Source organism: Melanerpes formicivorus, unplaced genomic scaffold (assembly GCF_026170545.1).
Source record: "Melanerpes formicivorus ecotype bairdi unplaced genomic scaffold, bMelFor1.0.p_v2 SCAF_5, whole genome shotgun sequence".
In the NCBI taxonomy this organism is placed as follows: Eukaryota; Metazoa; Chordata; class Aves; order Piciformes; family Picidae; genus Melanerpes; species Melanerpes formicivorus.
The window spans coordinates 18992960-19020889 of record NW_027142357.1 but is presented as its reverse complement, the minus strand read 5'-3'; the positions used below and the strand labels follow the sequence as shown (position 1 = coordinate 19020889).

General features: G+C 42.5%; 1 protein-coding gene across 1 annotated transcript in view; it reads right to left on the bottom strand.

Moving 5' to 3' along the window:
* WIPF1 (WAS/WASL interacting protein family member 1) overlaps positions 1-27930 on the bottom strand; it is a 55565-nt gene extending 27635 nt beyond the window's left edge. Inside the window, 3 exon segments of the mRNA XM_068138546.1 lie at positions 6301-6414; positions 11169-11241; positions 26527-27930. The gene's annotated coding sequence lies outside the window, so the exon portion shown is untranslated.

Sequence of the window (27930 nt, the reverse complement as noted above, 5' to 3'; positions counted from 1 at the left end):
AAATCTGTATGATAAATGATGACAGGTGCCAGTTAAAACTCTAGGGCTATAGCTGACTCCCAGCAGGGAAGACAAAGAGTTCTTTTCTGCCTCTGATAGTGACCCACTGAATCTATCACGTGCCTTATTTTGAGCTGGCAAGAACTTCCCTGCCTCCAAGACCAGTTCCTGGATAAAACAAACTACTACTAAATGGGAAGATATAGAGAAAGTCTGCAGAGGATCACCTGCTTCAGAATCACTCTTTGGATGATCATCTCCAGCGAAAATTAGTGGTTTGGTGACTGCCTGAAGTGACATCACCTTCAAACCAGACACCAGCAAGAGGGATAGGTGGAGAAGTGAAGGGAGAAGAGTGCTTAGAGACACCCTCATTCTTTGGCCAGCATGGAGATGAACTCCACATGAGCCCCATGAACTGAAAGCATGTGAAAGCCAGGTAGAACTGGTGGACTTGTGTTTAGCGAGATCCCCAGACAAGAAGTCTGATGTCCCAGTGGCTGCTTTCTCAGAGCTGGGGTAGTAGAGGATGGACCTGAAATTCTGTTGCTTCTCAGTCTAGCTCACCTCTTTGCAAAGCACTGAAAGTATAACCCACAGTTCATTGAATACCTCTCCTTATGTAACTGGAGAGACCTTAGCATGCAGCATCTGAGTTTTTGCACGTATGCAAGTCACCCTGGTGCTCATGTACTGTTCCTATCACTGACAATTTCCATTTGGTCCAAACTGGAAAACATCCTGAGTAATTCAAGGATGATTTTTTTCTGTTAAGTATTTCCAATGCTGCCTTTCAGCAAGAAAAAAAATGTCAAAAGTCACTTGGAAATGCAAGGTGCAGTTAAGAGATGTGCCAAAATGCAAAAAGTAAAATCCAGGCAATACTAATATTCTTCATATTTATACCACACTAAGCTTAGCTGAAATCAACCACAACCACGTTTTGTAGAGGTGCAACAAAAAATTCAACTCAAAATAGTTTTGTAAAGCCATCTTGGCACACATCTTGGGCGTCTGTCTGCTTTTGCATCAGGACTCAGTATTTATGAAATAGAAGTGAGATTAACATTGAATTTTACACCTGGCACTTTAACTGAAGATTCAGTCTCAATATTCTAATTATGAAATTTGCATGTGTGCATCTGAGTACCTAGCACACATATACAGCAGAGGATGCCATTTAAATACCCACAGTAAGGGCACACAGTAAGCTGTCCATACTTCATGCTTTCATTGTCCAGTTGAATGCTCCATAATTGTAATTTCTGAAGATTTCATTTATGGAATATTCTTCTCAACTCATCTTGGCAATTATCAAATATATGGCAAGGTACAAGTTCTGTGTTGCATCAGTCTGCTGTTCTTTTAGACTCCAAGAACTTCTAAGGTTATATTAATGACTAACTCCGTACAGGAATGTAGATTCCCTGTTCTACCCTTGAGAGGCACTAAATTTGTGTATACTGGTATACTACAAGATTTACTAATGTGGGTCTGGAATTAAAATAAGAGAGGGAGAAAGAAACAGGAAACAAATGTTATGTCCTGTCAACATTTGAGACATTAAGAGATTTCTATTTCAATAAAAAGAAAATTAAAAGTTTTAAGTTACCAAAAATGAAATTTGACTATTTTGTCCTTAGGCCTGCAAATTTCTGCAGGGGCTACATTTGCTTTAGGTACTCTAAACACCTTTTAAAAGACTATTTTAGAACTTCCTAATTTCTGAAATTTAAATTTTGTACTGAATTCACCTTCAATTTTCGGGGGGAAGAGAGGTGTGTGCGGGGTGTAGTTTTTATAAACTGATGGATAGAAAAGCTCTTCACTAGAAAAGTCCTGAAAAACACTAAATGCAATTATTAAGTTTGACATGCAGACAGAAAATTGCCAACTTAGGCATAAAAATCCTCTTGGTAGAGGCTTATCTCTTCCTAGCTTTGCTACTGAATTGCCATGGTGCACCCCGCACAGGGTTCTCTTAACTGACTCCTAACTGCCTTGATCATCACCTGGTACCAGGAGGGACATGGGGCAGTGCCACTGGGTGGCATACAGATGTCTACAAGCAAAGGGGCCCAAAGTCCTCTAAAGGGGACTAGTTTAAGGCATGGCAGAAATCAAACCAAAAGCAATCAAGGACAACAAACTGAAAACGCCCTTCTGCTTTCCTCCACATCTCCAATTACAGACGTCTTTGCTCCAGTTTATTTCTCTTTGGAAACAATTTTTTACAGCTGCACATGGCAAGTACTTAGCTAGTGAGGGAAGAAGAGAAGCTGGAAAGAATGATTATTAACGTATTCTGCCAAAAAAATAGGCAGGGCAAAGTCTTTTGTGGCTTAGCACAAGAACTTGCTGATCTTCCTCTACACAAAGAGGAGATACGTCCTGTGTTACCTTCCTGAGAAGAAACACAGCACAGTTGCACTGCCTTCTGCAGCAGCCGGGGCTGGACCCTGAGGAAATTTGCATCATCCTTCACTTTCTACTAATGAAGGCAGCTGATTTCATACACATTAAAAGCGTAAGTTTGCCCGCATCATTGTTAGTTAAAAGACAGAGATTCCATTCAGCTATCTGTATTTATTTTAAATGCTTCTATCTCCAACCATCTTCCATGACCTTCAATGACCAAGTGTTTCCATGCAGCAAGTGCAGTCAAAGGCAATGTGTCATGTGGGTGCCTTCCCTGAAGGACACAGGTTTACCAGGAAACTCTTGACATCACATGTGAGACCATATCTACATGACTACATAGCTCATCTCCCTGCTCAGTCAGATCTGGTGGACAAACTAGGCAGGTGAATGTGCTAGAGGGACAAATCCACATCTTGCCTGAGCTCAGAGCTGCAAGCCATTGTTTGAAGAGAAACAAGGTATCCTAGCCAGCTGCTCTGTGGCCTGGTTTCTGCCAGGTTTTTGGAAGCACCACATCTCTGTTTTAGCTGGCAGATCTGAGACAGACTGCTCCATGGGGAGCAGCTGATTTTGGAAGTAATTTCCTTCATGCAAAACATCAGGTCTAACTGAGCTCCTGCTAGTATTCTGGATGCAGCTTTTTGCTTAGAAAGTAGTATGGTGCTGCTTAATGAGAAAACAAAACCACCACAAAAACAACCAAAACATAATCACAAAAAGCTATGTATGGCATGCCACTGCCATGAAGAAACATACCCACAAACCCAAAAGCAGCCACATACCATCATTCAACACTTGCATTTCCTCTTTAGAGCATACTTCATCAGCAAGTCCTCTTACTCCATAAGCCCCCTCAAATTTATCTTCACTATTGCCAATCTACCAAAAGCTCAGGAGAAAATACATTGGTCACTACAGGCTGGAATGCTTAGCTGTGGGTCCCCTGAAACAGCACGAATTAGAGGGTGGCAACTAATTTACCCTTTAATTTCTTTGTAGTAAATGTTGTCACAGTTGTTAAACCCTAGTTGAAGTTAGATCAGACTGGCTGAACAGTGTGCTACGTTGCACAGGCAAATGCAAACTGGTTTATTTTAAGTAGGCTTGAAGTAGGCTTCTCATATGGCAGACTTAAATGCAGCAGAGTCAGTTAAGAGGTCTGGTGGTTTCCTTGTTCGGTAAGAGTTTAGTAAGAACTCTGGGGTGGAGCACCTCTCCTATGGGGCAGGCTGCAAGAGCTGGGGCTGTTCAGCCTGGAGAAAAGGCAACTCCATGGAGACCTTAGAGCAGCTTTCCAGTACATGAAGGGGGCTACAGGAGGGACTTTTTACAAGGGGTTGTAATGATAGAATGATGAGACACTGGAGCAGATTTCCCAGGGAGATTGTGGATACTCCGTCCCTGGAGCTGCTCCAGGCCAGGTTGGATGAGGCCTTGAGCAAGACTGTCTAGTGGAAGGTGTCCCATATCATATCTGAAGTGGTTGAGGGTGACAATTCACTGTCTTTATCTCAGTATTTTGCAGCATGCAATTTACAAACCCATGGTAGGGGAGTTGGAACTAAATGATCTTTAAGATCTCTTTCAACCTAAACCATTCTGTGAATCTATGAACTCCTTACATCTCTGCTTTCAGAATCACAACTGGTATTTAAATGGAGAGTTAAGAACGACTTCAAATCTGAAGCCACAAACTCCTAGATAAAGAGGAAACTTTTTCTGACCTCAGGAAGCTGTTGTATCTGAATCAAACCCAGAGCTGAAAGCAAGTTTTGCATTGGTTTAATTGGGTTATAAGACATTACTCTCACAAAGTCTACTTTCTCTCTTAAGCTGCACTCCTGATGACTGGCAGCCCTCAAACAAGTGCTTCTGCAAGGATCATTTTTTCTTATCTGCCAATGCCCTTGTAAGTAAGCTGGTCACAGAGAGCTGGGTTACAGGTGGTGCTGGTGCAGCCAGAAAAAAAGCTCCACTTCTGCACAGAAGGGGTATGGCAGCACCAGGGCTGCTTTGTGAAGAAAGTCTGAGCTCTGCAGCCAAATGCAGCTCCAGCTAAGCCTTGATCTCCAGAATCTCTACTACTCCTACTTCTCCTTGATCACCAAAATCTCCTACTAGAAATGCTGTTCAATGCAGACCAAACTGCTTTTGGACAGCCAGCATGAATTGTAAGTTTGCCCATTAGTACCAGAGTTTTAAGATCCATGATAAAAATGAGCCTTTTTCTGTCTTCCCACAACTATTCACCTGAGAAAGCAGCACAGCCTCCTGTTTCAGGTCTTCCTCTTACACCAGGAGCAGACCTGGTCATTACCTTGCCAGCTGCTAACAATTACTCAACATTTTCCCCACAGTGCACAGTATATGCACTCCTTTTATCTCTTAACTGCCAAACTGGAAAAGCAAAATCTTCTCAGGAAACTCAGGAACAGCATGTCAGTTCCCCTCCCTGAACAAATAGAGTATGGGATATATTGTACCATACATATGGAAGTGCTCATTACCATGTTCAGATTTCATCAATATCCAAAAAAAGTAAAGTCACTGCCAGCAAGGAAACTGAAAAAACGAATGATAGACAGCAGGGCTGGAAAAAGGCATCTACCTTTTCCCTGAGTCACTGTTGATTATATCATTCCTGCCTCTCCTCTTTCTCTAAAAATCTTTGGTGATGCAAATCCTGCAATTCCTCTCAGTCACCCACTTTGTTAGCCTTACAGCTAATGAATCTTTTCCCAGTACCCAATCTAAACGTACTTTGCTGTGATTTTACTTACTATTTCTCGCCTTGTTTACAATTGGTGTGCAGAATAATTTATCCCTTTTCTCTTCATGGCTATTTGAAAAATTTACATGTCTCTGATCTTCTCTTCATTATGCTAAGCAATCACATTTCCTCCAGTCTTTCCTCACTGGCTGTATTTGGTGCTTCTCTTGGCAACACTGTTGTCCTTAGGATGTTCCATAATCCCATATCACATTTGAAATGGATGAGGGTGACTGTCTTTATCTCAGTATTTCACAGCATGTAATTTACAAATTTGCAATGAAATATAAATGACAGTTTTTAAAAGTCTTGCATTTTCCCTATCTGCATGCCGCTAATCACAAAGAAGCTGCAGTCAGGGCTTACAACACAATCCATTTGAGATCGGAAATAATGTTTGATCTGCTGGACTGCACCATCTCTAGGTCAGCATGTTGTAGCCTATCTACAGCACATATTTTCTGCACAGGTTTCTACTGCAATGGAAAAAAAAATCAAAAGTAAACTTGCTGTTATTTCTTTCATTCTGATTCTCTATGACTCTCAGTGGACCTTTTCATTCTATTTCTGTTTATTCCCACCAAACTCTGAACATTGTAGCCTGCCTTGTGAAGTTTCCAAGTGTAACTTTATTTGCTCTAAGTCAGGACAGCTATGAATTCACAGGGCCTGGTCAAATCATGTCTCAACTCTCCTCATCTGCTAGTAAACTTTGAAATCCCTCCACTGTTAGCCCTGTGCTACTGGAATGGGGAAAAAAAAAAAAAAAGAAACCACCACCAACAAAAAAGAATCCCATAGCCCATGTTAAAAGCTTGTGAATTTGGCAGAAAATTTGATGTAACCTAAGGCACATAAATCTGGCATTATGAAAGATGTACTGCATCAGAGCACGTCAGTAAACTGGCACTGTCATTAATCCTGCTCTGGAGAAGAATGACTCTTACATTGTCACACTGCAGATCAAGACATGAGATGGCTCTCTGCTTTCTGGCTGTTACAGGCCAGGGATGACATGCACTGGACATATTCCCCTGTGTTGCTGCTCACATAGTGACTCTTCCCCCACTCCCATCCTTCTCCCAGCACAAACCCCAAGGGCCCTGTACCTCGTCACCAACAGGAGAGATGCTTGTGCCGAACAGGAGGCCTGGCAAATTCAGTCCAGAATACACTTGCAGAAGTTAATTAGATTGGAATAACATTTCCCAGGTTGTACATTCCTGCAAAAGGGGGAAAAGAAAAAAAAAGAACTATTAATTGCCAAACCAAAGTGCTGTGGACCACAGAGCCTGCATACATATCTACTATGGTTTTTCTTGCATAAGGAAAAATTCTGCATGAGAAACTGGCTGCATCTAAAGGGGAGCTTGCCTCTCTCTGAAAAGGAATGAGAACAAGAAAACACCCTGACTGTGCTCTCCATATCAGTCCCTGAGGCCAAAGAGCCCAATTTGTTCTCAACCAAATTTAAGATAATTCCCCTGACTATGGCATAGTATAGTAAAAGCCAATATAAATAGGGGAATGAAAGCAGAAAAGCCTATCCATATGTGGTTGGATGTGAAGGTAAGACTGAATGGAATTACCCACTGCTACAGTTTCTCCTCTTAAGAGCCATGTTTTGCTGGCCAGCTTTGTAATGAGTGAAAAATCCATGCTAAAGCTAAAACAAATCAGCTAAACTACTTCCTTCAATCTCTGTATTCTTCTAGCAGCTAATTACAGAAATGATTTGCAGAACTTACATTTGGGGGTGGGGAGGGGAAAGGAAGAGGAAGCAATTAAGGTCCCAGCAAAAGATAGCCTTGTCCACTTGATGTATTTAACATCAAAGTAACAAAATGTCCTTAGCAATCCAGTCAATTTGAAATTAAATATAAGAATAGAATATAATAGAATAAACCAGGTTGGAAGAGACCTTCAAGATCATCGTGTCCAACCTATCATCCAACACCACCTAATCAACTAACCCATGCAACCAAGCACCCTGTCAAGTCTCCTCCTGAACACCTCCAGTGATGGTGATTCCACCACCTCCCCGGGCAACCCATTCCAATGGGCAATCACTCTCTCTGTGTAAAACTTCCTCCTGACCTCCAGCCTGAACCTCCCCTGGTGCAGCCTGAGACTGTGTCCTCTTGTTCTGGTGCTGGCTGCCTGGGAGAAGGTGCTGGCTGCCTGTCTACAACCCCCCTTCAGGTAGTTGTAGAGAGCAATAAGGTCACCCCTGAGTCTCCTCCTCTCCAGGCTAAGCAACCCCAGCTCCCTCAGCCTCTCCTCATAGGGCTTGTGTTCCAAGCCCCTCACCAACTTCGTTGCCCTTCTCTGGACTCGTTCCAGAAAGTCAACATCCTTCCTAAACTGAGGGGCCCAGAACTGGACACAGTACTCAAGGTGTGGCCTAACCAGTGCAGTGTACAGGGGCAGAATGACCTCCCTGCTCCTGCTGGCCACACTGTTCTTAATGCAGGCCAGGATGCCATTGGCCCTCCTGGCCGCCTGGGCATAGTAAACATTCAGCATCTTATGGAGTTACTTCTATTTAGAGATCAGTCTTGAGACTCCAGGCTGTGAAACCCACAAAGGGATCCTGCTATAAACTCTGAAGTTGGCCTATGCAGGTCAGGTTTGCATTAGTTGATGTTGCACACCTTCATTCCTATTTTTTCCAGACAACCCTGTGCCACAGTGGACACAATGCAGCAGAATAATTTTTGGGGAGCAAAATTGGACAGCAATTTAAGTGGCATTCTGACTGGTTTATTCTGTTTGTTTGCAGAACTGAGGATATTCTAAAGTTGTTTTCATCTAAATTTGCAGCTCTCGCAAACAAACAAACAAACTTTTATAGCAATGCTGCCCTAGGGAAAGAAACCAAAAGAAATCATCATGTGGTTTTGTTGTTGTTGGTTGGTTTTTAAATAATACAGAAAAATGAAATTTTCTTCCATAAATTCTATGAATATGTGCTAACACATACACAGTCTCCCTTCCTTCTGAAGTTCAGTACAAGAAGAGGGGTTGCGTTTTATTTTTGAGCACAGAATTTGCTCCCATCTGGTTCAATTTTTTTATTATTTTTTTCTGTTTCCTTCTCTCTCACCCCGATCCATATTTATTCCCTTTTGTTTAGTCTGTAGTCTTCATTCCCTTTCCTCTTTTTGCAGAATTTCATCTTATTTTGTTAGGGAAAGAATGCTTCTTTCCCTGGTTTTCATAGTGCAAGTTGTTGGAATGGGCCCATTCAGAAGTTTCCCCCCTCCTCTCTTTTCCTCCTCTTTCAGGCCTGGTTGCCTGTGCTTAGTCCTGGTACAAGAGTAAAAGTGTTAAGTTTTATTTATTTAGAAAAATGTATCAGTTTATTTTTAAATTAATTTTCAAAGACCTGGCACAAACCACTAAGTGGAGGCACAAACATATTATTTGCAAGCCATTATAGCTATCTTAAAACAAATTAATCTATTTAAGATGAGCTGCTACAAAGCTGGATTAGGCTGAAATGAAAATGTCTTCAGACGGATTTTAGTAAATTGCTTCTAAATAACATTCTTAGTTAAATAGAGTTGAGTTTCACAGTGCTCTGTTGAAGGCTATAAACCCCAATGAAGCAGAAAGGCTAATTTGGGATAACTGGCTCTTTGCAAAATTTCCCAGGTTAACAGAAGCAGAGGAGCCCAGCTAAGGCCAGACCTTTCTTGCATGTAAAACTCCACAGCTCAAAATGTGAAAGCAAGCTCTGCAAGGCTGCAAAGAGTGAGAGCCATGGAGCTGTTAGCTGCCCAGAAACGGGGCCCTGCTATTCCCAAATTGCTGAGACCCTCAGCATAGTGCAGCAGAAGCAGACCCAGCATACACCTTCCCAGGCAGGAGGAGGTGAGGACTTCCCCACTGGTGCAGCCAGGTCCTTCCTCATTTTATGTAGATGTTTTTATGTTAAGATCAGGGTGAACACTCCAGATAGTACAAGGAGGGTAGAAGAGCACTGCAACTTGGTCCATTTTTCCACAGAAGCAGGGAAATATCTAAAAAAAAAATTAGTGAGGTTTGGACATTTTAAGGATGTTTGCCTGACTCAAATATCTGCTTTTAATGTCTGGCATGCCCTTGGTATGGCATCTGTCATTCCCAACAGCTGCATTTCACGCTTAATCACTACCATGGTCCAAGCCCCTTTGTCTCACAAGCCATGACCTCGCCTAGTGAGTGAGTGGGTTTGCATCGAGCAAGTGTCTTTGCCCACAGCCACCATGACCTGAGCATCCTGTGCAGCCACCACCTCCTCTTCCCCCCATGCTCCTGCAGTACCACGTGCGCCCCTCATGCTGCCATTTGGGTTTACTTCAGATCTGGTGTAGTACTGCTACTATATTCTGCATTTTATCATCCAGAAGTTCACTTTCTTTGCAACTTTCACTCCAACTTTGCATTCAAAAATGTTTAGTTAACCACAATTGCCTAGTAATTACAAGCAATGAATGCATTTTTGTGCAGGAATACAAAAACATCCATTAAACAGTCTTGCCCTGAGAGGTCCCAAGTTATCTAGCACCAAACTGGAGTTGTTTCATTCCTATGCAGTGTGTTCTTAAGCCAAAACCCTCCAGCACAGAAAAGCTGGGATGGAATTCCTCAGCAGAAATCACCAGGAATGAGAGAAAATCTTAACAGGATACTACACCAATAAAATCAAACAGAACTGCTATATACTTAGTACAGCCAAAATAAACAAAGTGAAGTTCTCATTGTAGTCAATAGCTTTAGCCTGTGCCTGGAAAAGCACTTTCTGGTATTTATTAACAGTGAACACATCTATTAAAAATCCAGCACTTTTGCTCATTATATGAAAGTCTTAATGAGGCAGAGAAGACTTCATTCACACTTCTAATGTGACCCATGTCCCGTGGTACAGCAAGGCAGACTCCAGGCTTCTCATAAGTCAAGCTAACTTAGAGATGAGCTTCCTGCTTCTGCTCTGCACACTCCTGATCTGAAAGACCACATCACTCACTACCTGCTAACACAAGCACCATATGGACCACTACTTATCCACCCTCACCAAAAAATCTGTGAAAACAAGTATGCAGAACCCCTTTAGGCTAGTTAAAGGGACATTTTAAAAGAGCTAACCTGTGCTATTTGAATCCGTTGGAGGTCACCAGGGTCTGAACTTCCCCAGCAGCTTCAATCTCATTTCCTGTAGACTGGCATGTGACACCAAGCTTCCTCACCGCACCTTGCTAGACTCGCTTCGCTTACTTTAAAAAGCCAGATGAAGAAACTAACGTTCCTCCATAGCATGTTTAAGACCTTTCTGCTCTCATGTTGAATCAGTGACATTTCTGCATAGACAAGGAGCCCTCCTCTCTTGCTTTCTGAGTCACTCCATGATTCAATGAACCTTTGTGTACTACTTCTTTGTATTAACACCAAACACTGGATGTGATTCTGTTACAGTATGCTCAGAGCCCCGCCTCTTCTTCTAAAGAGGAAACAAGTGCAATAGTAAAGAATGTCATTACGCTGCAGGCATGGGAAATAAGAGTTCAAGGATATTTATCACGTTTTCAGAATGGCAACAAACTGATGTATTTTTAAATAGATGCACTTATCAGCAGTTCTCAAACATTTTTCATCTGAACATGGCAAATAGCTTTCACAGGAGTATGTGTCCTATGAAAAACAGTTTATGACTTCAGAAAAGTAGAGCTTCTCTTCTCAGTTGTAGCAGCATGCATCCATATTATACCATGTAGTGAGGGGATAAACCACCTGAACACATCACAAAAGGAGCGACAGTAAGGACCAGGACTAGAAGAGGACTAATTAATACATGGTGCTTTGGCAGAATTTTTTTTTAAAGACATGAATTCTAACAAGCAATCTAATCCTAGGTTGCACCAACACCAGAAATGCTGACAGCCTGAAAACAAAGTTTGAAGACTACCATTTCAGAGAAGAGGCAGAATGGTCTTACCAAGGTCAGCAAGGAGATACTGCTTTGCTGGAAGAAGCTGTTCGTGGAATATGTTACACACCCTTCAGTTAGGCTAAGGGAAAAGACAGAGCAGAGATCAATTAAATAACCCTTTGTGTAAAGAAGGCTGAAATAATAGCCTATGCTTGGGGCACTGATGAGTCTGGGAAGGACTGAGCAGAGGCAGGTTGATTACACAGCCCTTAGGGACTGATCACAAACATCTGTGCTGGGAACAGATTACATTTAGCTGCACCTAAGTATGGGTGTGAAGAACCTGAAGGGAGGAAGAAAGTGAACAAGCAGACAGTGAAGCTGTGCATTTGGGCCGCAAAGCTCCCAGAAGCAACGCTTGCTTAAGGCGGTCCTCCCACTGACATTCATTTCTCACACCATGCCGCATGGCTGTCTCAGGTGCTTTGGCAGTGGTTCCATAGCCCATATCATGGACTGTATTGAGGAACTGATCTAGAGTTCAAAAGGTGATTAGCTTGTTGTGTGTTTCCTTTTCTCTTTTGTCTCACACTTACTTAGCAGCAGCAGCAAACTGCTACTATGAGACTGGCTCTGCTGCTGCCCAGGCTGTAACACAAAACCATGGTTTATAGTAAGAGGCCCAGAGCAAATCAATGGGAGCTTCTTCTTTGCCCATTGGCTGATGCATTCTATGTAATGTTTATGGAAATTATGAGGTTTGCACAAAAATATGTCATCTTTTAAATTAAACTGTGTCAGGTGAAGACATCACTGTTGTGAGCAGCCTCATTGTGACCACAAACCAGGGATTACCTCCCCATCTGCTGCCTCAAGGCTTCCTACCACTACTTGCTGGTTAACTACTATGAAACGAGCAAAAATGGCTCAAATAATTTTTATTGGTGGGTTAAAGTAATCTGACTGATCCTGATAGAAAATGAATGGCAATGGTTTCAAGGATCCCTCCTGCCTGCAGAGATGCAGGAGTAGTGGCATCTGGCAAAGAGGCAGTGACAAACAGCACGATTTCAGAGAGCAGCAGATAAGTGTTGAACAAATCACACCCATCCAGTAAGAGGAAGAAGTATTGTATGCGTAAAGATACAAAGAAAAGAAGAGACATGCACGACTGAAAAAGAGACTAATCCACAAAATGGATGCTGTTGCACCAGGCTTTTTGGGTGAACATGTCTACTTGTGTATGCACATCTGAGTTCCTGTGGTTATAGCAAGAGTGCATGTCCAAACACATGTCTGCAGATGCACCTGCTCTGCCTCCATTTAAAGTTGTGGGCCAAATGGCCAAGGTATTATTTACACTGGAAGACACTTGAGAGCACTGTGAGAAGCATGCAGCTTAAGCATTTTCCCCGCAGTAAGCGTGCAGAGACACGATACGCTGGACCCCAAGCTTCAGAGGCACTGAGGGGAAGTTGAAGAGTTCAGGAAGTGGCCATGTTTGCTCTCAGCACACTGCCTCTTTGTCCTTCCCCCCAGCTGCTCACCCAGGGGCTTTCAGACAGCCCGAATCCCTCACAAGAGATGGGTTATTTCTCTCCATTTCAAGAAGGGGCTATGTTTACAAAGTCACTTTTAATGTGTCAACCGCTATGTGAGGATTGAGCCACACACACTGGACCGTGCCAGAGTTGTGCTTGGAGTCACCGGTGGGTCAAATGTACTTTTTTATCCCCCCCAATACTTGGTGTTGTTCAAGATGGGAGGAATTTGTTCACCCAGCAGGTAACTTGCAGCAGTCTCCCAACCCCTTTTAAGCTATGCCCAAGGAAAATGGCCTCCCAGGGTGCTGCTTCAGCCAAGTTCAGAGTGCAGCAGCAGCACCTTGGCACACCCTCCAGCAAGGCCACGGAGAAGGCACTACAGGGATAGTAAAGGCAGCTGCGTGACACTGTCGGGGACTTGCCGTGTTCACAGAGCTCTTACACAGCAGAGTTTGCTGAGCCGACACAGAGGATCATTCAATTCTGACTACAGACCATTAGAATATGAAGAGAAACCTCTGAAGCCTAATAAATTCTGTCCTCTGCAAACATATCACTTATTTCTCTGTTCTTGTCACAGATGAGGAATCTGTTGAGTAGCACCTTTCAGAGGACTGAAGCCTCAACAGGATTTTCAGCAGTAATCTTATGCAATAAGCCAACTGCTTGTAACTAATGCTGTATCTCACTTTGTATAAACATAAGACAAAAATTATGTCTTCATCTTCTGAAAGACATACCTGAAGCTCTTCACTATGTACACCTGGATACCTAATGGAGGTATGTGCTTGCAACCTTGCAGATGGCACGAGGTGTTTATAGGACAGTAAACTGACTTCCCCTCACTTCCCACAAGATCAAACAGCATCAGATTTACAGATAAAGGACCACCCTAGCAGCAATAACAGGTTGCATAGTGACCTGATAGATACACAGGGATGTTAACAGATACATCTGTAAAGCTATTTACACAAATAATTTGCTGACTTATGCTATGAGGATAAAGAGGCAATCGTGATCTCTGAGGCTTTTGGTTCAGATTAGAAACATGCAACCTTATATCCATGCATTTGAGTATACTGGACACGGTGATCCAAGGTAAAGGAAAACACAGAATCCCAGCATTCAAAACCCACATGTGATTTGCCTCATAAAAATGGGCCCTATTTATTCATTATCAGGAAACTCACCCCCTTCACAAATACTAAGAATAGTGGATATGGTGGAGACTGTTTTCTATCTGGTACCTGTCACCAGCAAATATGAGCAATTAACATCTCAGTGATTGAGCAAAACAATCTGTACTACTCCTGACCTTGAGCAGGTACAACACATGTGAGTGTAAAAGTAAGCCATCATGTGGAGCTGCTAATACACAACTACAAAAAAGCCCCCACCCAAATCTTTTTGCCAAATCACCAGAGCCAAGCAATTAATACAGAGGTGTTCAAACTTCAAAGCAGAAGCACGGTTGGCAAGAGTTTGTTGAAAGAATTACAACCAGGCATGGAAACTGGGACTTCTCAGTAGCATATAATCCCTGCTGTTTCCATTTCCTCTTGCTCATTATCGGCACAGACGGGGGCTGAAGATTAGTAAACAGTGGGTGTTTGGGGTGAATTAGAGCATGTGTGATGTAGCGCTAGGTATCCTGGTGACATTTGTGTGACTTTGTAGAGAGATGTAAATATTTCATGTCACCCACTACATTCAGTTAGAAGGATGAGATACAAACACACTCCTTGGGGGTAGGAGAATAGTAGATGAAACAGAGAACCTATGTTGTTCTCATCCAGGACATGAACAAAATCTGATGGTCAAAAATTTTCTGGCAGATTCCCCCCTGGTAGTCATGTGTGTGGTAAGACAAAGAGTTTCCACACTGCTCCAGCCCTGTCTAAAATAAGGAAAAGAAAAGCTCAACCAAAACCACACTCTGGGACAAAACCCTTTACATAGCATTTTCAGATAGCACCCTTGGGTATAGCCACAGGTTACCCTCTTTTGGAGGACAGCCATGTCAAAAAGAAGCCACTATTAAGAAAAAATACACCTAGAAAAACCTTCTGTTTCTTGATTGAAAACTGCTGAACTAACAAACCTTGCTCTCAGAAAGTTACTTGTCTTCCCTGCTCCAATAATACAGACATAACAGACTCCTGAAGAAGTAGTTCTGTGCTGCCTATGTATTCTGACATATGTTGCAAGATATTTTCTAAATGGAGAACTGAACTCTTTGTGGAAGTCTCTTCATATAGTTAGAGATATTTCTAACAACATTAATATATTCTCAGGAACTAAAAAAAGAACTTGTATTAAAAGGAACAGTGCTGAATGCTGCTTACAATACTTCATATGAAACAATTTCTCTGTAGCTTTTTTTTTTTTTCTCCTATAGTAAGATTATGGGATGACTCAACAGGTCCACTGATATATGTTATCTTTTCAAAGTGTACTCTCAACACTTTTAGCCCAGTAAAAGCTGTCTAGCTGTTTCTCTGGAGCAGCATTTGTCATACTTTCCCAATGGCATGCCTAGTCTCTGAGTACCTTCTTCACTATATGGGCATTGCTTTCATGGCAATATTAAAAGATATTTATTATTGAGCAATTTCTTTAGCTATCAGCATGAGTCTAAAAGCTTCAGGTATGAACAGTTTGAGTTTTTATATACTGCCTGGTTGAGTTCCTGTGTGACCTGGTATAGGTGATCCTGCTTTGGCAGGGGGGTTGGACTAGATGGTCTCTCCAAGTCCCTTCCAGCCCCTGACATTCTGTGATTCTGTGATGTATTGGCATGATTTCACTGGAGACAAAAAGAGTTGTGCGACATTTTATAGTATGGGTATTCTATCCCAAGCAGTGAGAACTTTAGCCCATTTCTTGAATTCTTCCCAGGGGTGGTATATTCCTTATCAAGATACCAAATATAGACACAGATCAGAGACTGTGCATACTCACTGAACAATTATAAACCAGAAGCTTTATAAAGGATGAGATCTTTTATTCCTTGCTTAGGTACAATTGCCAGCAATCCCATACTGATTGGAACCACAGCTGAGTAAGATGAGATCATGTTTAAGATAATCTTATGTGTTGTTCTTTAACATTTATTGAAAACAAGATTCTCCCAAGAATTAACAGGAGAAATGGAGTCTTGGTATACATATATCCACTGCATGTCACATTCTCATTTAATTATCTGTGCAATTACCATGAATTAGGAGAGTTTATTAGTATGAAGTAGGAAAGCAGCAATTAAAAACTAACAAGCAATTTCAGAGTCTGTGAAAAGCATCCAGGTAACAGCCTTGGAGACTAAAGGTCATTGTTTCCTTAATGAAAAACTCAGTTCTGTACATCTCACTTGCACATAAGGGAACACACCCAAGCAGGACTCCCCAACATTAGCCCAGGTATGAAAGGATCATTCATTAGCCACCAGGAACAGTTTCAATCCCTGTTCACAATCTGACTATTTTGTGCTGACTTTCAGTGTGTAAATCTTTCAGTGCCATTTTGAACAGGAACAGCTTCTGTCCTGTAGACCTGGGATTACTGACTCATTGCACTTAGACTACGCTAAACCTGACAGAAAGCAAAGTATAGCCATAATTTACCTGCCTGGTTTAGAGATAAACTGCTGATGCTCTATATTGCCAATCATCAAAACTCATTTCATCAACTGCTGAAACTGAGTCAGTTATCAGAAGACTCTACTGACAGGACATAAAGCAACACCTCTACCTCAAAAAGATATGGGGACATCCTGTTGTTCCCACAGCTAGGCAAATAAAAAGAATTTGGCTTCTGATGCCTTATCTATGCAAATTTCCATAATATGCTAGGGAACCAGCAATGAGGGCAAGTCTCCAAATCTGCAGGATGAGACTAAGAGTGGAGACAGCAGCGTGACACCCTGGCTCAAAACAGCTTGGTACTAGGTCTCCCTCATTAGTAGAAGTTACATGCAAAAATACAACTGAACTTGTGATACCTGTCTGTATCCCATGCTGTGTTTCTTATTCCCTCTCCCAAAAGCAAAGGACCAAATACTCAGTACAGAACAGAATAATTAAATGTATAGCTAAGTATATAGCTTATGGCTCTGAGTGTTACCTGTGCACAACAGAAAACTCTAACTCAGCGTAGTTTGAAATCTGGCTGTCTGAAAAGTTGCTGTTAATAGAGTAGAAATAACTAACAGTTCAACTTCTATACTATTCAGCAAAGCTGGCTAGCTCCCCTGCGAGGCTATGCCATGGCAGTGACCTAAGAAAATAGTGCAGAGGAAAGCTGTAGGGGTCACCTAAAACCCTCCTGCTTGGCCTGAGAAATTACAGCTGCCCCAGAGTAAAGGAAAGACCACAGCATGAGCCCCTTGGGGAAGGAGAGACCAGTCACAGACATTTCAGTAGAGCCCAACACTTCAGGCTGGTCTGCGGGACACACCCCAGCAGAGCCAGTACATCCCAGTACGGCTCCTCATGGAGGATGAGCTCTGAGCCAGGGCTCCCCAGCTCTCATTGGCAATGCCTTGAAGCATTCCCACACACTGCAGGAGTCTAAAGGTGTTTCTTCACCCGCTTCCCTGTCACTACACACTGCCAGTGGGGACTCAGCTACACCAGCTGTGATACAGGCTGGCTGTATCTACTTGAGGTTTCATGATGGCAATAGTTTGGATTTAAGTAAACTTTGTGACATACTTAACTTTGGGCTTTTTTGCTGCTAAGTGGTACAAAGACTGTTCTCAGCTTCTAATGCCAAAGCCAGCACTTTGTGTTGCTCCTGGGAATTCCAGTTTTGAAGATCTTTGGTTGCCCATGAAGCTATGTCTGTTATTATACACTTAAGAACTATTCCAAAAAGTCCTTATTTTATACTTGCCCACATATCAGACAAGATTCTTTAGTGACAGGCTCTAGGATACCACGCCACTGCAGGTTACAGAAAATGACAGTAGTAAGAGGAGTCATATGCTCTGTTAAGAAATGAAGAAACTGGGACTTGAATGTGCCAGAGTTAAAGAAAGAGAAGTGAGTCCACAGGTTGTGACAACTTCACTGGACAGAATAGAGGATTATTGCATCAAACATGCCTGCAGATACTCTGGGGTTTTTTCCTCTCCAACACAGTTACTTCTGAGCAACCCTCCGAAACTTTAGAATAAAAATATTAAGGTCATTGGAGCTTTAAAATGAAAGAGTGACCTTACCTTCATGATGGTGGCTTCAAAAAATAACCAGTAGTGTCCACCAGAGAACAGAGGGAGCCCCTATGGAGCCTAACAGAGCCTAGAGGAAATCCTTGCAAAACTGTCCTGACCTTGCCTGGAAGATTCTGCTCCGCTTGCCTCTTCTCAGCACTGATCCCCCACCAGTAACCTTGCATCACAGGCAGGACTGAACCCATAGCTGCACTTATCAGCCCTTTTGCTCGACCAGAATGATCATGTACCTGTCTCTCTTGCCTTGCTAAGAAATAGCGATGGGCACTTCTTTATCACTATATAGAAAGAAGAAGATCAAAATTGCACTTTCTGAAAAAAAAAAAAAAAGTATTTGATTTTAAGCTTTTCCTTTTTGCAGGATTTTTCCACTGTATTCTCATTTGCTTCTCTTCATACGCCTCAAAGGATGGCCTGGAGCAAAGGCCTTGGAAGCTGTAAATGCTGTGGTATTATGTACCATCTGGTATCGTCACCATGGTTTCTTTAATGCCTCATCAGTCTCACTGATTAGTGAGTGGATGGTGAAGAAATGTATTTGTGAGAAGAACAAAAGCTTTCAGTCTAAGCAAAAAAGACCAGTCATATACTGCTCCTACTGTAAACAACTATAAGCTCCATTATTCCTCCCAAGAGGAAACTTTCTTGAGGAATTTTTAAAGTAACAAACCAGAAGACAGTGATGACAGTTCTTTCTCTTGGAAGCACAAAATGTCTCAGTGTCCTCACTTAAGTACTGCCCATGATGACATCCAACTGGGTTTCACCCTGCAATTCACTTTCATTATCAGGGATGTTCTGCTAAACTACTGGCACATAAGGATGGAACTTGTCCAGTCATCTCAAGACAGTTTCTAGTTTCCTATAGCAGCTCAAATTAATTTGCCTTCCTTCACTCCAGCCAGCATGCACAATTTAAGGATGCACAAATGCAATAAAGAAAAAAACTATAATGAAACTTGGAGTGACTGATCCTGCAGAGAGCTCCTGAGAGGACGATAATCAATACGTGAGGAAACAAATATTACCTTGGTTCTGCTTAAGGGGACAAGTGTAAGTATGAAGCAACTCCTCTGAGTAAGATGCTTCACTTTGAAAAACATCATTTTGTTTGAAATGAAGACTAACCAAGATGAGAACATGAGTTGTTCATTTGCAGTCAAGGGATACTAGTCAGATCAATTTGTTTAAAGTTGTGCACTGAAAAAAAGTCTTCTGACCCTACCTAAGCCAGATCAAGTGCAGAACTTGTACTAGAAAAAAATACAGTAGAAAGGTCCAAGGGACAATATTTCCTAATAATTTGATGTAGTGTAGCATTGAAACAGTTTTTGGGCTGTCTACTGACATTTAAGAGTTTCAGGTTTCAAAATGCCCCTAGAACTATTGATTGGAAAAGCTGGATGTTTAAAGACTGTCTTTCTCCGTTTGAAAGTAGTATTGGTCTGCAGTCCTTTGAAGATCCAACAGGTAGACAGAAACAATAAGATACTGGTAGATGTTGTCTGTGCGGCCTCCGATGAACAACATTCTCTGTAAAACTTAGGTAGTTTCATAGTTTCAGAGTTTCATTCAGGGTTGGAAGGGACCACAAGGATCATCTAGTTCCAACCCCCCTGCCATGGGCAGGGACACCCCACACTAGGTCAGGCTGGACAGAGCCTCATCCAGCCTGCTCTTAAACACCCCCAGGGACGGGGCCTCGACCACCTCCCTGGACAACACATTCCAGGGTTTCACCACTCTCATGGTGAAGAACCTCCTCCTCACATCCAGCCTGACTCTCCCCACCTCTAGCTTCATTCCATTCCCCCTAGTCCTATCACTACCTGATATCCTGAGAAGTCCTTCCCCAGCCTTCCTGTAGGCCCCCTTCAGATACTGGAAGGCGACAATTAGGTCACCACGGAGCCTTCTCTTCTGCAGACTGAACAGCCCCAACTCCTTCAGTCTGTCCTCATAGGAGAGGTGCTCCAGCCCTCTGATCATCCTTGTGGCCCTTCTCTGGACACGTTCCAGCACCTCCACATCCCTCTTGTAATAGGGGCTCCAGAACTGGACACAGTACTCCAGGTGGGGTCTCACCAGGGCTGAGTAGAGGGGGAGGATCACCTCCCTCGACCTGCTAGCCACACTTCTCCTGATGCAGCCCAGGATCTGATTGGCTTTGCGGGCTGCAAGTGCACACTGAGAGCTCATGTTGAGCTTTTTGTCCACCAGCACCCCCAAGTCTCTCTCTTCAGGGCTACTTTCCAGCCAATCACTGCCCAGCCTGTATTTGTGCCTGGGATTGCCTCGACCCAGATGCAGGACCCTGCACTTGCTCTTATTGAACTTCATGAGGTTGGCCTGTGCCCACCTCTCCAGCCTGTCAAGGTCCCTCTGGATGGCCTCCCTTCCCTCCAGCGTGTCTGCTGCACCACACAGCTTGGTGTCATCAGCAAACTTGCTGAGGGTGCACTCAATGCCACTGTCCATGTCCCCCACAAAGATGTTGAATAAGACAGGTCCCAGGACTGATCCCTGAGGGACTCCGCTTGTCACTGGCCTCCATTGGGACATGGAGCCATTGACAGCCACATACTTGCCTATCTTCCTTACCACCATAGTGCCATCATTTGAGTTTTTCAATTTCTTCCCACTGAAACAGCAAATATATTCTACTGGGCCTTGGTGAAATGCATACTCTATGTCAGAGGTCTTAAAAATCAAAGGCAAGATGTATAACCATACAAAAATTAAGAAGCAGCATCTGACCAAGTGAGTGAGTTTGCATATGTATCTGTGTGGATAAGCATGTGGTTTGTCTACTTCAGACATATGTAACATGCAGCACCCTTTATGGTTTACATTTAATGCTTCTTAAAAAAAAAAAATTAAAAAAAAATAGCTTCCACAGTGAAAATAAGCATGAAAATTCTCTATTTTGCATTTCCACACCAGAAAAACAACAAACCAAACCAAACCCTTTTGGAAATATGTTAGGCAAAGTGAACCAATAGGTGTTGGGTAAACCAGGACATGACGAGAGCAGTGAGCACTGTGATGGCTGTGGGGGAACTGAAGAGCTAGAGTAAAAAGAGAGGACTACAGATATCAGTAGTGCATAGCTGATGATGTCTATTTGCCAAACCACAATAAAAACTGATCCAGAAGAATGTCAAAGTAGTATTCTTGAACTGCTAGCTGAGGAATATTTCCTCAGGTGAGGAGAAGAGTAAGTAATTCAGCCTCCCCCACCAAGTGTTTTTCATTATCCTTGTTTTTCCATTAAAAACTGCCCTACCTGGTGCTAGTCATAAACCCAGTTACCATCCTGTTTAGGTTACTCATAAAAGAAAGGTTCCTGATTCATGACACTCTTCAGGTCTGAAGTGCTACCTCAGCAGCTGGAGCTTGGAAGTTGCCTCCAAGCACCTACATCTTTCTTCAGGGACTAGGGTAATTTAAGGGCAGCTATAAGGTCCCACTATTTTCAGAGCCTACTGATGAGAAGCGCTAATGAGGCACCATCTGCTGCTTCCTGCAGCAGCAGCAGAGACACCACTGATCTAGGGCAGCAGCTCTTACACTAAAATGCTCACATCGCTGCTTTAAAGAGGGAATAGAAAGAGTTGAGAAGAAAAATTGAAGTTCAGGCAAACACTTCTTGAAAAAGGGGTCAGTGCATAGCTCTGAGCCACCAGGTACACAGCCTAGTCTGTAGAAATGCTGTGTCTGCTGGAACTCATTTTACCTTCTTAATTCTCAAGAACAAGTATTGTAAGGATTGTATTTTGCATATTTACTATCACTGCAATCATGCTTTCACAGTCTCTTGCTTGTAGAGATCTTTAAACTGGAAAAAAGATAAGACAAAAAACACCAACCCAGTGTTGATGTTCTGTGAAGAGTATGGTTCACAGAACTCATTACACAGTATGATTTAATACTCAGAACTACAGTAGATGAACTTTTATATACCCTCAAGGTTGAATGGGAATAAAGTCATGCCACTAACCAAATCATGTGGTGAGCCAGTGTTCTAAACCTGGGGGCAATCTGAACCTGCCAGCCTTGGGCTGTCTGTACCATGTGCTCTCATGTGTGCTGCAGATACCTCCCTTGCCAAGAAATCCCAAGTTCTCAGCTCTACACATTACACTATAAAGATATCTTTTCTGCCATTTAAGACAGTTTGTTGTGTTCAGCCGTATCACTGCACATAGCAGATTTGGGATACATTCACAAGCACTCACACTTGTATTGCTTCCACTGCAGCCAGGCATAGCACCCACACCTATCTTTCAAGCAAAGCTGCCCAGACAATTCAGCTTTATGTAGCTGGCAGGCTCAGCTGTTAAAGGGCATTACTCTGACACATAGCTCTCTTTACAGAGCAGCAATGCACATGTATAATTGGGCAACAGGTTGTGGTGACAATAAAGGAACACTATCCTATCCAATTTCTAGGACTTAAAGGATTTCCCCACTTTCCATGCCTGCTGCTGTCCTTCAAAATATTGAGATACCCATGTTAAGCAAGTTACAAAACTGATCTCTTACTGTGGTAAGAGATCTGCTGAATGATGCAAGGCTCCACTGACTTTTAGTTATGCTTATGTAACTCCATAGTTTCACAGCTGCTAATAATTAGCAGATGACCTGCATAAGCACTAGACAAAAAAGGGAGAATCCTGCTTCATCACTTCAAAAACAAGCTACCAAAACAAGAATAATGATTTTTTTTTAAATCTGCCATGATTTTCCTTTTCTCCTCTCAGCAGAATTCAAACAAACACAGCATAGCTTATAACTGAAGATCTGAATGGTGCCTTGTTCATAGCATTTGGATTTGAAACACAGATGAAACAGCTTAACTCCTTCCATGGTGCTCTTTAAAATGCTGATCTGCAGTCTCAGCTTCCAGATTAAGAAGTTTTCAAGTGATTTTTATTTTTGTAAACACAGAAATTCAAAGTTGAGTTTAGTGTACAGCATCCTTTGCTCCCCCCTCACCCCAGAAAGAAGAGAGTGATTGTTACACCGCAAACTGGTAATAACATCACTTTCTAAAAATTTCCTTTGCAGCTCTTCTCTACTTTACAAAATTCTTTTCCAGATCTGATGTTCTTGCTATTTCCTGAAAAAGTCATTGCAACAAACTGTTCTTTGGGACTAACACACACACACCTATGAATATGACAGAAAGCAAAAATGAAAAAGAAAATTCTCATTCAGAAGGTTCCTCCATTAGTGAGTGATATGAAAGTAGCTGAGTAGGCGAAGGAGACAGTTTTCTGTTCAAAGGCAACATGTTTTGGCCAGTTAGGAGATTTATGGTCATCTCCCTGTTACTGACCTGCTGCTATGAGACTTTGGGCAAAGTTACTTCCCCACACTATGGTTCTCTACACACTAAATTTTTTTAAAGTATTTTTTCAGACTTCAAGCCCATTTTTGGATGTTTTGAGACCACTTTCATTCCCAGACATTCTGGGGATAGACAAAAGCAGCCATGCTTATCCAGTAATGCAAAAATGTAATGTACCACCAGCTGGCAGTTCAGAGCAAGGCTAACCTGGTGTAAAGCAAATTACTTGGGCCTTGTCCAGTCCAGTTTTCAGAGCTTATAAAAGGACAGAGACTCCATGATGTCTCTTGACAACCACTTTCAGTGGTTAGCCACCCTCACCATCAAGCGCCTTGCTGACAGTTTTTACAGGAAGCAGTAAAATGAGCTGAGGAATGCAATTTCATCTCACTTCTGGTCCTGTTAAGTCAGGATCCAGAAAAATTCAGACAAGGATGTTACATGCTGCCTGATCTTCATGGCAAGAAAATTTCAGCATTAAAGTACAGTATTCACCAAAAATAAAGAGAGGGAGGAAGAGGGAATCACTCCACTTCCCAAAGTTATCACAAGAGAAACATACACAAGCTATTTTTGGCTCACTGAGGATATTAAGAGCATTTCTTTTAACCTCTGTATTACTTTCCATTAAAGACCCTCTTGTTTTTTCTGCAGAAGAGATGTATTCAAGCTCTCATGAAAATACACACTGGAGGAGAGGAGGACTCTTCACATGGACTTAGTCCCATGAAGACAGTGGCTGGAGCTACACACAAACACATACTGAAGAGATAAAGAAATGTGCCTAAACTTTAAGCTTCTGCAATATTAGTACTTAAGGACTTAAAGTTACACATTAACTCAAAAGTGTAACTATATGTAATTGGAGCCAAATTAGAAAAACACTAGCAAAGTTACAGCCAAGTTAAATGTTACAAAACAGACTCTCTAACTCCTTGCACTTCTCATTTATCTCTATCCAGGAATAGGGAAAAACTTTCTATTCCAAATCCCTTTGATCTCTCAAATTTAGATAAAACTGCTTGCTACTTGTCTCCAGCCTTAGAGACCCTTCAGTGATCTTTGTGAACCAAGTTGGATGAGGCCCAAGGTCAGCTGTTCTTTCAGACTTGTGTGCCTACAAGGCCAAAGAGTAGCTGCAGTATCTTTCAGAACCCTGATGGTCAGGGTTACTTCTACTGAAAAAAAAAATATTAAGAATGAATAAATATTTTCATGATTCTGGTTTCAGTTACAACTCAGCAGCAGTAACACAGTGTTTGCAGAGACACAGTACTAATACAGTAAAGAGTTCAATTTTCTTTCTTCTTTAGATATATACACACACGTAGCTGGTGCTACATGAGAGCACTATAGTCCTATCATACTGGTGACCACAAGCATCCAAAATATTTCAGACAAAAATATTCTACTAAAACACAGTTCTGGGATATTTATGAAACTTAGCTTCTAATAATCTCTTTTCCAGGCTATTTGCCAACTAAGAGTTCAGCAGTTGTCATTATAAACAGACAGTTTTTTTCATCTTTGAAGTAAGGAGCTAAACAACATGTAGGTGTTAACTGCATACCCAACAGCAGACAGAACAGAGCCTTGAAGATTTGAATCCTTATCTCCGGTACTACCAACCCAAAACTTACTTGACTATCTCCCCATATAAAGAATGCTCCCCCATCCCTACTGAAATACAACTAGCACCATAGATTTTGAACCAAGATACTTAACAGTCCCCTTTTTATAACAGATCAAACAGACCAAGTGTTAGAGACACTTGTTTCCCCACAAGAAAAAAAAAAAAAAAAGAGAAAATGCCTACATTAGAGACAAGAATAAAAGTCAATAGAAAGAAGACAAAAGCATTTAATTATATTTTAATTTTGACAACACTTCATTGTTGTGAAGAAACCACAATTAAGCTATGTTTATGTTGGCAAAAGCAAAGAAATCCTCTCCTCTCCATTGCATCACATCACTATTCCTCATGGTTTCTATATGAAAGTCCAATGTCCAGACAGAGAAGCAACATAGTTAAAAGTACAGAACATTTCTAAAGGCTGCTGCATTAAGCCATTTTGCTAAATTGTATTTATATACCAAGAACAATATATGTACCTTCAAAGGAAACCTATAAATTCTTATCCTCATGTCATACTTGTCAGAGAACACCAACATACATTTTCTCCCTCCAAAAAAACTTTGCTATTTATGCAAGCAAGGCAGAAAAACTAATAGCTACTGGAACTTTATGCACTGTATGTAGTAGAGAGCAATGCTGCAGTGTGTTCCCTCCACAGAAAGATTGGTATTGCTTGTGCTCCTCAGTGGCCTCTCCACTAAAGATGGTGTGGAGGTCATCAGCTGTAAAGGTCATACCTGTTGTCATGCCTGAGAAACTGCTCCATTATAGCCAGTACCATTTTCTAGATGCAATCTTTCAGTTCTGGCTCTGCTGCAGGAATAAAAGCTCTGAGCCCCGATGCTGGGGTTTCTCTCAAAAAATAGAAAAACAGAAAAAGGTCTAATTGTCTTATTGCAATACAACCCCTAAAGACAGCATCTAGCTACCTGATATTCTTCAGAGTAAACTAATGCTCTAGAAAGCTAGAAGTGTAGTTTCAGTAGAAATACTAAGGCAGCACCAGAAGTTAGAACACAGCTAGAGGACTTCAGCTGGTTTAATTCCCATTTGCTGGGGTGAGTGATCTCAAAGTACGATGCAGGGGAGAGGCAGCACAGGGCTGATAGGGGACTTTTGCACAGAGGAAGCAGCTGTTTCTCCTTCCCTCTCTCCTTTTCCACATGTTTTTAACCTAGATTGCTTGACCCTTCAGCAATTCAATTTGCAACACACCACCATGGATAACTGGGAAAGACTGCAACAGAGGGGGAGGGGCAGGTAAGCAGCAATAAAGGAGGAGTGGAAGCAGAAACCACTAAGCTTCCAAAGGCAATGTGTAGCATAACCCCAGTTTCCAGGGCACAGTCCCTGCCCCAAAGAGCTTGTAACCCCCCATGCAAGGTTGGCTACAGAAACTATTGTGCCTCTCATCATATTCCTCAGAAGCTTGCCTTAAGCAACTATGGAAATAATTATTTCATGTACAACATGGAGAACAGCACATTTGACAGACAGATGCTAAGGACAACGTTCTCCTCAGCTTGTGGTCAGAGGATGCCAAAAAGCCTAGAAGAGCGAGGCAGAAAGACACACATAATACTTCAGGAATGAAAAGCAGCACTTTCTGGAGGAATGTTAGCAGAGATACAATCTTGTATTTTCCATATATTTGCTCTTACCCTAGCTAAACAGCATTTTGCACACATAAAAGGTTTCTTGTCCTTCACTTGTAGCTTTCTTCTGTGTCCCCCGATTCTCTCTTGTACTCTCTTCCTGGATCTCCCTTTCTATGTCAGTCCTCCCCTCACGTGCTCCTGCTGCGCTAAGGGCAGAAGTGCTCTGCAACAACTGTATTTCCTCCTCACATGTTCCTTCTCCTCGTCCACTCTGGCAGGGGGGAAAGTCCACGCCAGCTCAGCCTGCCTTGTCCTTCTCAGCACCTCGAAAGCTGCACTGCCAGAGCAGGTCTCTCCGTGGCAGCACCACCATCCCTCTTCCCTTCACTGAGGGCAAACAGCTCCTAAGTGGGGCACACTGTGGATTACTTGCAGAGGACAAACAGATTCTCAGAGGACCTCTTCTTTTTCACACAGCTACTTAGGCGTCTGCATTGCACTCTAGAACTGGGCTTGGAGGAACTAATGGACAGGAAAAAAAACAAGAGGGTGAAGTAGAAAGAGTGAAAAAGGGGGTGAAAGGGGAGCAAGTCATCCTGACCATCCTCTGAAGGTCAAGACAATTGAGAACAGCTGCTGATAGAAACCCTCTCTTTGAGGAAGCACTTCAAGAGTAAAAGAGCAATTTAAAAGTACCTCACAGTGGATTCCTAAACAAGCACATCCTAGTGCTAGAGACAAGTGGTGTATCACCTTTGATTTAAATAAGAGGCCTGAGCAGGGCACTGGTAGCAGCTGAAGAACACCAAGTCTCAGAAAAGGAATATAGTCCTGCATTACAGAAAGGTGTTTATAAAAAGATGAAGCACAACCATTAGCATATCAGAGACCAACAAAGGGAAAGGTATGCTAAAACTTTAAGACTGTTTACTTGAGATTCCCAAACTTGACTCCTTCAAAAAGCACCCCCGGACCTAGGTTGAAGGGCACAAATCTGCTTTGGTTGCCTCCACCATAAAGCCTAACTACAAAGGTTCACCTCAACATTTGCTGATGATGATAAAACACTTGAGGGAGGAAGGCTGGCTGCAACAGTCACTGTAATGGTACCCTGCTTGGGAATCACATGCATAGACAGTGGTGTGTGCCACGGCCCCAGTACAGCTCTTCTCATCCTGCCACACCAGCCAAGATCTCACAGCCTTGGGTATACCGCAGCAGGGATGGAAACAGATGCCACCAGCCACCTCCTTGAAGGGCCAGGCAGAGGCACAATCTGAACTACCAAGAGGGGCCAGGGGCTGCATCCAGAAACCAACACCATCCTCCATCCCGGGCACACACCCAACCCCAGAGAAAGTGGGAAAGCAAAGGGGAAACAGGGAAGGATGCCAGCCCCGCCAGCACGGCTTCGGAAGGCAGAAGAAGAGCGTCCTAGCCCGCGACAGAGCAGTCTGAAAGAAAAGA